Raw genomic sequence first — 10,162 nt, 5'->3', positions numbered from 1 at the left:
TCTATTTAGATCGAGATCAGCAACTACTATACTGCTAAATTGTTGTTCATGTCAAGTTCGTCTTGTCATCAACAAGAATGGCCTTTCTCATCTTCTCTGCTTTACTGCATCCCTTTCTTCCCCTTTCCATCTCTTCTCCATTGTCAATCCACTCCTCAACCACAGGTGGGCAACAGGTCGTGCAAGATTTAGTCAGGTAGCTAAACTGTATTAATTTCTGAGACTAAATTATACCATCGTCTTACCGTCAGTGAGTTTAATCTTCCTTGTTCTTTACATAAGCGTGAATACGTCACAGCACCGACGGATGATTGACGGCGACTGCGGCACCGGCAATCCGGTGGACGACTGCTGACGCTGTGACCCGAGCTGGGCCGACAACCGGCAGCGCCTCGCAGATGGCGCCGTCGGGTTCGGCCGCAAGGCCGGCGGCGGCAAGAACGGCAGGAACTACACGGTGCCACTCGCCCCACCGCCGCCGCCCCTCGCCCCGTCGGCGCTGCTTCCCCTTGCCCCACCGCCGCCGCCCCTCACCCCGCCAGCGCCGCAGCCCCTCCCAAAGCTAGCAGAGAGATCCTTGCAAGTTGCAAACAAGAAAAGGCATCAGTTTGATGGGATCCAGCACCTGCTTGCGCCGATTCACCATGGCGTGGAGAAGAGGGGCGACCTCGATGCGCCCATTGGTGGCGGCGATGTGGAGCGCGGAGAGGCGGTCGTAGAGCGCAGCGAGGGCGTCGAGGTCCCCGAGCTGCGCCGCGTGGAAGTAGTCGTGCTCGTCGCCGGTGCGGGCGCAGCTGACGCCGTGTCCCATGGGGCGGCGGCCGGGGGGCGGCGCACGGCACGGGGCGCACGGCAGGCGCTGCCGGGCGGCCCCTGCGTGGCGGCTGGTACCTTGCGCGCGCGTCCGAGAAAGCGCTCGTGACGCGAAAATACGAGGGGGTGTTTTTTTCAAGTTTTAGGTGAAGTGTTGGAGTTTTTTTTTTCTTAAAAAAAATATTGGGGTAAAGATTAGCAGCTTTTTGAAGTTGTTCTTTAGATAGGAAGAAGGTTCCGATGACGAATGCTTCTCAACACTTCGCATTCTGATATGAAACTTTTTTTGGCGCATCTCATCTCAAGGTCAAAAACCTTAATTGCCACTTTAATTTTAGCTTGAGTTAATTTTCCTTTGTAAACTGAACCATAGCTTCCAATCCCAATTAGGTTCCACTTGGAGAAGTTTTCTGTAGCTTGGGCTGGATCCTTGTAGGAAACTTTAGGGAACCGCTTACCAAAAGAAAGCAACAGTAAGTACGGTCTTCTTGATGTCTTATTCCCATAGATTATAATGTATATCAACACTATAAGTGACATGAAGCCAAATATTGGGATCAATATTTCGACCAGATTGTTTGCGAGTCCTACACTTCTAGAATCAAGATGGCAAGAAGGCACATGAAAATCAGTGGCTCCTCCACAGAGTCTGGGATTGCCATCGAGTGAAACAACTGAAGCATTGTCGAATACTCCATTTCTTGGTATTTCTCCTTCGAAATTGTTGTAAGATAGATCTAGTTTAGTGAGAAGCTCAAGATCATTTAGACAAGCTGGCATGGGTCCTGACAAGTTGTTATGCGAAATATTAAGCGTGCTCAAGCTATTTAGATTACTGAAGGTGGTCGGGATGTGTTTCCTGTAAGAATATTCTGGTCCATTTGAATGGTGGTTAGCTGTTGGCATTGGCCCAAAGTTTCAGGAATGACCCCGCTAAGTTTGTTTGATGAAACATGTAGTGAGATTGGTTGTTTAAGATTGCCAAACTTGACTGGTATGCTCCCTTGGAAATTGTTGTAGCTAAGGTTCAAACTTGTCATATGTTTAAGGTTTCCCAAGCCAGGTGGTATAAAACCAGTCAATTTATTTTCTGCAAAAGACATTGTTGTTAATTGTGTAAGGTTGCTAATAAGTGAAGGTGGGATTGCCCCTGTAAGTTGTTGTTGTTGAGATTTAATTTTTGTAGCTTCTGCAGCTTTCCAATCCAATCTATTGTACCGGTAAGATTATTGATTCCCAATGAGAGCCTAACTAAAGCACTAAATTTCCCAATACTTGGAGGAACTATTCCTGATAGGTGGTTTTCGTTCATTAGTAGATCAGGTTAGCAATCGAATATGGTATGACTCCCTGCAGATTATTATTAGCCAATGAAAGCACCTCCAGGGAACTGCAGTTTGTCAGGGCATCAAAGAATTCCCAGCCAGCACTGTCGCTTGCTTCAAGCATGTTTTCCTCAAGGTTTAGAATAGACAGCCCTGAAAGACTACCGAATATGCTTGGGATTTGACCAGTGAACTTATTAGATGACAGATCCCAATCTATTAGACCTGAAGCATTGCCTAGGGAAGATGGAATATAATGTATCCTTCAAACATGTTGTTTCCCAAGTACAGAATTTGGAGACTAGGGAGGGCGTTGCCGAAGTTAGATGGCAATGTGTTGCCCAGCATATTGCCCTCCAAGGATAGTTGTCCAAGAGAAGACAAATTAGAGAGAGTTCGCGGGATTCCACCCGACAGATTATTTTCGAACATGTACAACGATGCTATGTTTGGCATTCGCCAAAACTCACTGGGAATTGGCCCGTTCAGTTGATTTTCTGAAAGAACAATTACTGATAAATCGGTGATGTTGCCGAGGCCTGGTGGGATGACCCCGGAGAGAGAATTTCTTTGAAAGCTTAGACCTTGTAGCTTGGTAAGAAAGCCTATTCTAGTAGGAATAACACCCTGTAAAAGGTTGCTTCCCAGAAAAAGGGAGTTCAGGTATTGGAGTTTGTTGAGAAGAGGCACGGTACCAGTAAAGCTATTGTTGGACAGATCAACGAAGATCATGTTTCCAAGAGAAGAACTCATCTGACCACACAAGCTTTGGCCGGTGAGGTTGAGCTTCGTCACGCGCCATGGTCGTGTCGGGCTGCACTTGATGCCACTCCACCAGCAGAAGTGGGTGCTGGTATTCCAATTGCTCAAGGCTCCAAATGGATCGTTGGTGACGCCGTTCTTGAAATGAAGCAGCCAGAGCAGATCGGTGCTGTTGCCATGTACTGCTGAACAATGGACGACGTTGCATGCCAAGTCCATAGCATATGAGCAACAATGACAACAGTACATGAATGTCCAGTTTCGCCGGTCGCTTGGATAATACACTTGTCATCTGCAAGGCATATACATAGCGTAACTGATAGCATCTTCACCCCCACCAATAAATATCGACAGCTTAAGATAAAAGCTAAAAGAATGTTCAGTAGGGGTACTGGTCAGGACTCAGGAGAGGCCGACGGGCTAAGACCTGAGAGAGCAAATATAAACAGTGTGGAGGCCAGGAATACCTGTGTTCGGCCGGAGTACACGACGCCCTTATAGAACATTTGATCTGCTTGGTTTTCCGGGTGGCAAAGTTGAAGCCCCCACGGAACTCTCGGCGACTTGACTTCGGGGAGGTCCTACGACCTAAGCCCAAGGTTAGCAAATTTCGACCAATGAAGGTGGAGAGCACGCGGAGGCATACTTAGTCTCGACGAAGCTAACGAGTAGGGAAGGAAGGAATCAAGACAGCCCTAGGACCACATTACTGTGGGTCAATTTTGTAATAAAGATCTTGGAAAGGGTTAGAAATGTAATCCCACTTTGAAAGCGACATCTTAAGTAGGGGTCAAGTTACTGTCTTGTACGGGATATGCCTGGGATGTAGTTGTTGGGTATGGGTATAACGGGTATGCGGAAATGTAACTTTATGGCCCTATAAAGGGAGGTGAACCGTTCCCTTGAGATGGATACTATTCATTGATAGGACAGCCACAGTTATGTTTGCTTGAGACATCATTGTCTTCGTATACTACTTCATCTTACCTACTGTTTGGTTGAGACCCAACATTTTGCGCCCACCATGGTCTAACTCGACAAATAACCTACGATGCCACCACAACGGAAAAGAAGACTTACAGTATAGAGAGAAGTCAGCACAGTGGAGGCCGTTCAGCTTACAACTCCGAGGCCACAGATCAGGTTCTTTCGAATAAGGAGGAACTACCCGAGGTCAACCACCAAAGCCAACAACCCACAGCAAACGAAGCTACCAACCGCACTGACGGCCAACAGAGCCAGCAGCCCGCAACGCCCAAAGCTACTGGCCCTTCTGACCTGGACAATGAGCTAGACTCAGTCCTCCGGGAGATAGAAGAGGTCAAAAGAAAAAAGGAGCGGTTAGCACGACAGGTGCAACAACAGAGGGAAGCCTCGAGCAGACTATTAAAATTGAACGAAGCTAGACGGCAGCTGGAAGCATTACAGAAAGAAATTGCGGAGCTTGAAAGCCCACACGAGAATGCAAACCAAACCATAGCTTATTTTCACCCAAGTCCCACCGTTGATCAGGCACAATTCCAACCCAGTCTCAACTTCAGCCAAGGCACCCAACATCACTCACCAGGGGTGTCTCTCGTGGTCGACGCCACATCACCGCTCTCAATCGGGCTCCAAACTGCACCTTGGCCAGCAACATACAAGCCAACCACCCTGCCCAAATTCAACGGACGGACAGATCCACGACAATTCTTAATGAGTTACGAAGCCGCCGTAGCTTCGGCCGGGGGAGATGATGTCGTCTTCGCCAAGTCCTTCATAATTGCTTGCGAAGGTGCGGCACTAAACTGGTACTCACTACTCCCTCCACACACGGTGATTAGCTAGCATGACCTCAAGGCAAAGGTCACACAAAACTTTCAGGGCTTCCATTACCCCCAAACGGCCCAAGCAGATCTTTTCCAATGCAAACAAAAAGACAAGGAGCCACTCGCAGAATATGTAAGAAGATATGTCCAGCTTCGTTCCCAAGCGCCGCACATTGAGGAATCTGTAGCAATATCCGCGTGCATCGCGGGCCTCACCCCTGGCCCAACAGCGTCGAAGCTATTAAGGAAAGAGCCCAAAACAATGAGTGCTCTTTTTAGCAAACTCGATGAATACATCAGGTCCGACGAGGACCACCGCAGAAGAGTGGCGGAACGTAACAAGGAAAGGCAAACAAACCAGAACCGAAGCTGGCAACCTTCGCCTTACAATAAGCCTCAAAACTCTAGCCCGAACCGTGTCATGAACATCGAGGGAAACCAAAACCAAAGCCAGAGCTAAAACAAAAACAACAATACCCAAAGAGGGGGCCACTCTAGTAGAGGACGAGATCGAGGAAGATAGCAAAAATCATTCTACTGTGTCAACCATGGCCATCGGAACCATCATAATACAGAGTGGTGCCCCAAAAAGAAAGAAGAAGAAGAGAGAAAGGCTACAGAAGAAGCCGCGGAAGCAGCCACGCAAGCACCCAAAACAATCCACCACACAGCTTTTTACCCGCACCCAAGCTTTTACTCCAAACAGCCTAGCTTCACCAATTTCCAGCAACCAATGACCTGGCCTCTTCCGCCCCACATACAACCGTACCACCAAACAATCCCACAACATGCCAACCCAAATCCTCCTCAGAAGCCTCAAGAAACACTACCTCCTCCCCCAAGCATACCAGCCATAATGCCCAAACCAGAGCCTAACACGCAAAACAACAACCAAAACTCCTTACCTACCTTCGGCATGATAATGCCAATCACCGGAGGCTCCTCTTTAGAGTTCGAGAACAAGAGGCAGAGGCGAAACTATTTCAGAGAAGTCAATGTAATCATACCCGAAGGACCCCCAACGAAGCCAGAATGGGCACACATGCCCATAAGCTTCACGGGGGAAGACTTCAAGCTCAAGACAACCTCGCACAACGATGCGATGGTCATCAAAGCGCTAATAGCAGACTGGACAGTTGGAAAAGTCCTAGTTGACACGGGCAGCTCCGCGGACATCCTCTTCGCAAACGCCTTCAGAGAAATGAACACTGACATGAACACGCTCGACCCAGCCGACATCCCACTTCTCGGCTTCAGTGGAAAGCCAGTGAAAGCCTTGGGAAAAATTGCTCTCCCAGTCTCGTTTGGGGATCGCGACAATGCGGGAACAGAGCACATCACCTTCGACGTGGTGGAGATGCACTATCCCTATAATGCAATACTTGGCCGCGGTTTCATCACCAAGATGGACGCAACAATTAGGCAACTATACCTATGCATGAAAATACCCGCACACAAGGGGGTCATAACAGTGTATGGTGACCAGCAAATGGCAAGAAACATAGAAAGAGGGGTAGCTCTGGGCCAAAAGAATATCCACCACCTAGCCCCATCGAGCGAAGCCGAAAGCTCAGTAAAGCAAAAGACCCGCGACGAGCCCAAGAGGGACAAAGAAAAAATAAAGATCAGTGCTGACGGCGAAACAAAGCGGGTACTCCTAGACGAGTACATTGCAGACAGGTTCGTAACAATTGGAGCCAACCTCGACCCCGAAGAAGAACGCAACCTCATCGAGGGCCTCAACAAGAACAAAGACATCTTCGCTTGGTCCGCAGGTGATCTCAAAGGAGTGGACAGGGAAATCATCGAGCACAGCCTCGACATCAGGCAAGGAGCTAAGCCAAAGAAGCAAAAGCTAAGAAAAATGTCCGACGAAAAGGTCCAAGCCGTAAAGGCCGAAGTTGACAAGCTCCTCAAGGCTAACGTAATCAGGCCACTCCAGTACCCTGAGTGGCTAGCTAACACGGTGCTAGTAAAAAAGAAAAATGGCAAATGGAGAATATGTATAGACTTCACAGATCTCAACAAGGCCTGCCCAAAAAGATGATTACCCTCTCGAGAGGATTGACAAGGTGGTGGATGACGCTACAAACAGTGAAATGCTCTCGCTAGTTGACCTCTTCTCGGGGTACCACCAAATCAGAATCAAGAAGGAGGACGAAGGCAAAACAAGCTTCGTGACACCTTTTGGAACGTTTTGCTTCGTGCGCATGCCAGAGGGGCTAAAGAATGCAGACCAAACATTCTCAAGGATGACGGCAACAGTCCTGGACAACCAGCTTCGGTGTAACATCCTGGCTTACGTAGACGATATCATCGTCAAAAGCGTCAAGCGAAGCGACCACATTCTGGATCTCACAAAAACATTTGCTAACCTGAGGTCAGCCAATCTAAAGCTAAATCCAGAAAAGTGTGTATTCGGCGTTCAAAGAGGAAAGGTCCTAGGCTGCCTGGTAACGGCAAAAGGCATTGAAGCCAATCCAGATAAAATCAAGGCGCTGGCTAACATGTCGGAACCAACTTTGCTCAAACAAGTCCAACGACTCACGGGTAGGGTTGCTGCGCTAAACCGTTTCATTCCAAGAGCAGCGGAGCGAAGCCTCCCTTTCTTCAAAACACTCCGAAGCTCCAAAACACTTGAATGGGGACCTGAGCAAAGCAAAGCATTCCAAGACCTCAAAGAGTACCTGCAATCTATGAAGAAGCTATGCCCACCAGAGCCCAAATCACCACTGCTACTGTACGTCTCAGCCTCAGCAACAGCTGTAAGCGCTGCGTTGATTCAAGAAAAAGAAATCGAAGGCAAAATGAGGCAAATACCAGTTTACTTCGCATCCGAAGCTCTGAGCGGATCAAAGCTACACTACTCTGAGCTCGAGAAAATCGCATATGTAGTCGTTATGGCAGCGCAGAAACTGCGACACTACTTCAAGGGGCACAAAATAGTCGTTGTAACCAGCCAGCCTCTTCATGATCTTTTCTCAAACAGGGAAGCTTCCAGCTGTATCGCCAAAAGGGCATCTGAACTCTCAGAGTTCGTTGTCGACTTCAAAAGGCACACGGCCATAAAATCCTAAGTACTGGCTGACTTCATGGTCGATTGGACCTCGCCAAAACAAGAGCTAAAACAACTTGAAACACCATGGGTCATCCACTGCAATGGGGCTTGGTGTCGCAAAGGAGCAGGGGTGGCAGCAGTTGTCACATCACCAACAGGTGTAAGAATCAAGTACGCAGCAAGGCTAGACTTCCCACCAACTGCAAAGTCAACCAATAACACCATAGAGTACGAGGGGCTGCTGCTGGCCTTAAGGAAAATGAAGGCCATAGGGCAACAAACATTCATCGTCAGAACGGACTCAAAGGTTATCCGTGACCACATTGAAAAGGATAGCGCGGCCAAAGAGCTAGAGCTTATTAAGTACCTTGAGGCAGTACGTGCCATGGAGAGGCACTTTCGGGGGTTTGATGTAAAAAATATCCCAAGGGCACTAAACGACGACGCTGACAGGCTTGCAAAAGCAGCAGCAGAGGGCGAGCCAATCCTACCCAACACATTTTATGAAATCATCACCTCACCTTTGATTAAGGAAGAAGCTCCAACCTCCGTCAACGCCATTCAACGTTATGATTGGCGTGCGAGCATAATGGCTTTCCTTAGAGGTCATTTTGAGCCTCAAAACGAAGCCAAACTTACACGCATGGGGCAAAAGGCTAGGGGCTACGCAATTATCGAGGGGCAACTCTACAAGACAAGCATTTCAACACCATGGCTATGCTGTGTCGATTATGAAACAGGCAGCGAACTGCTCAAAGAAATACACGGTGGTTTCTGCGGAACCCACATTGGCTCAAGGGCTCTAGCAGGAAAAGCAATCCGTCAGGGATTCTACTAGCCTTGAGTCCACATGGACGCACACTTGCTTGTACGAAGCTGCGTGGCCTGCCAGAAGGCAGCAAGGCAAACGCATGCACCCTCGCTCCCGATCCAGCTCATCCCACCTTCGTGGCCTCTCCAGAGATGGGGCATGGACCTAGTCGGTCCATTGCCAACAGCACAAGGAAACTGCAGATTTGCAGTAGTTGCAATAGACTACTTCACCAAATGGGCCGAAGCCAAACCACCGACTGTCATTACGTCGACCTCGGTACAAAAATTCTTCTGGCAAAATATTGTCTGCCGGTTTGGAGTTTCAAGGGAACTAACCGTCGACAACGGCAAACAGTTTGACTGCATCTCATTCACAGATTTCTGCGCCAGCCTCGGCACGAAGATAAAATTCTCGTCTGTGTACCACCCGCAATCAAACAGAGCTGTCGAAAGGGCAGACAGCACCATATTTACTGCAGTCAAAAAATGTTTGTTCGATCAAAAAAAGGGCAAATGGGGCGATTAACTCCCAAGAGTCATATGGTCCCATAACACGACAGAATCCAGGGCGACAGGCTTTACCCCGTTTAAGCTCCTATTCGGAGCCGAAGCTGTAACCCTTGAAGAAATAAAAAACAAAAGCCTAAGAGTCCTCAAGGCCGAGGATGTGGATGAAATTGCCAGAGCTGAAAAAGCATGATTGAGCTCGACATCAACGAAGCCATCGAAAACTTGGACAAGTATCAGGAAGAAACCCGAAGGTGGAGGGACCAGCACATTCGAGAGAGATAGATCAATGTCGGCGACCTCGTCATCAAAAGGAAAAAGAATTGGGACAACCTAGGCAAGCTACAAGAAACTTGGGAAGGCCCCTACATCATCACAAAAAGTGGTAGGCCCGGCTCATTCCACCTCGCAGACCAGCAGGGAAATAATCTCCCACACACTTGGAATATTGATAGCTTACGAAAATATTACCCATAACTGTACAAGTTACCTTCGGCTTGCGGAACTATAAGCAACACCGAAGGTAACAGAGTAGTTTTTTATTTCTTTGCTTTTAAATTTATCTCGTCTGTAAGGTCATAGAGTTTGGACTGCACTTTTTTCCTTGCTAGGGGCTCCATAATGGAGGCAAGGATTTTAACGAGGCAAAATCCATGTACACCTTTTTTCACAAAGAAAGAAAGGAAATTTTCCCTAAAAATCCAAGTTGCGTGACCTCGCGCCTGTATGTGGAGGAGATTTTGCGTGAAAAGGCAACAACAAGTTGCGTGACCTCGCACCAATGTGCGGAGGAGATTTCGAATGAAAAAGGCAACAAGTTGCATGACCTCGCGCCACTGTGCGGAGGAGATTTCGCATGAAAAAGGCAACAACAAGTTGCGTGACCTCGCGCCTGTATGCGGAGGAGATTTCATGTGTAAAAGGCAACAATAAGTTGCGTGACCTCACGCCAGTGTGCAGAGGAGATTTCGCATGAAAAGGCAACAACAAGTTGCATGACCTCGCGCCAGGGCGCGAGGAGACTCAGTGTGCAAAAGGCAACACCAAGTTGCGCAACCTCGCGCCAGAGCGTGGAG

General features: G+C 48.3%; 1 pseudogene; it reads right to left on the bottom strand.

Moving 5' to 3' along the window:
* Positions 1-1,832, bottom strand: part of LOC101758985 — a 3,112-nt pseudogene extending 1,280 nt beyond the window's left edge.
* Positions 1,833-10,162: the final 8,330 nt, after the last annotated feature.

This window comes from Setaria italica, chromosome I (genome assembly GCF_000263155.2).
Source record: "Setaria italica strain Yugu1 chromosome I, Setaria_italica_v2.0, whole genome shotgun sequence".
Classification (NCBI taxonomy): domain Eukaryota; kingdom Viridiplantae; phylum Streptophyta; class Magnoliopsida; order Poales; family Poaceae; genus Setaria; species Setaria italica.
Note: the sequence above shows the minus strand (reverse complement) of the source record. Positions and strands in the feature narration are given on the sequence as shown.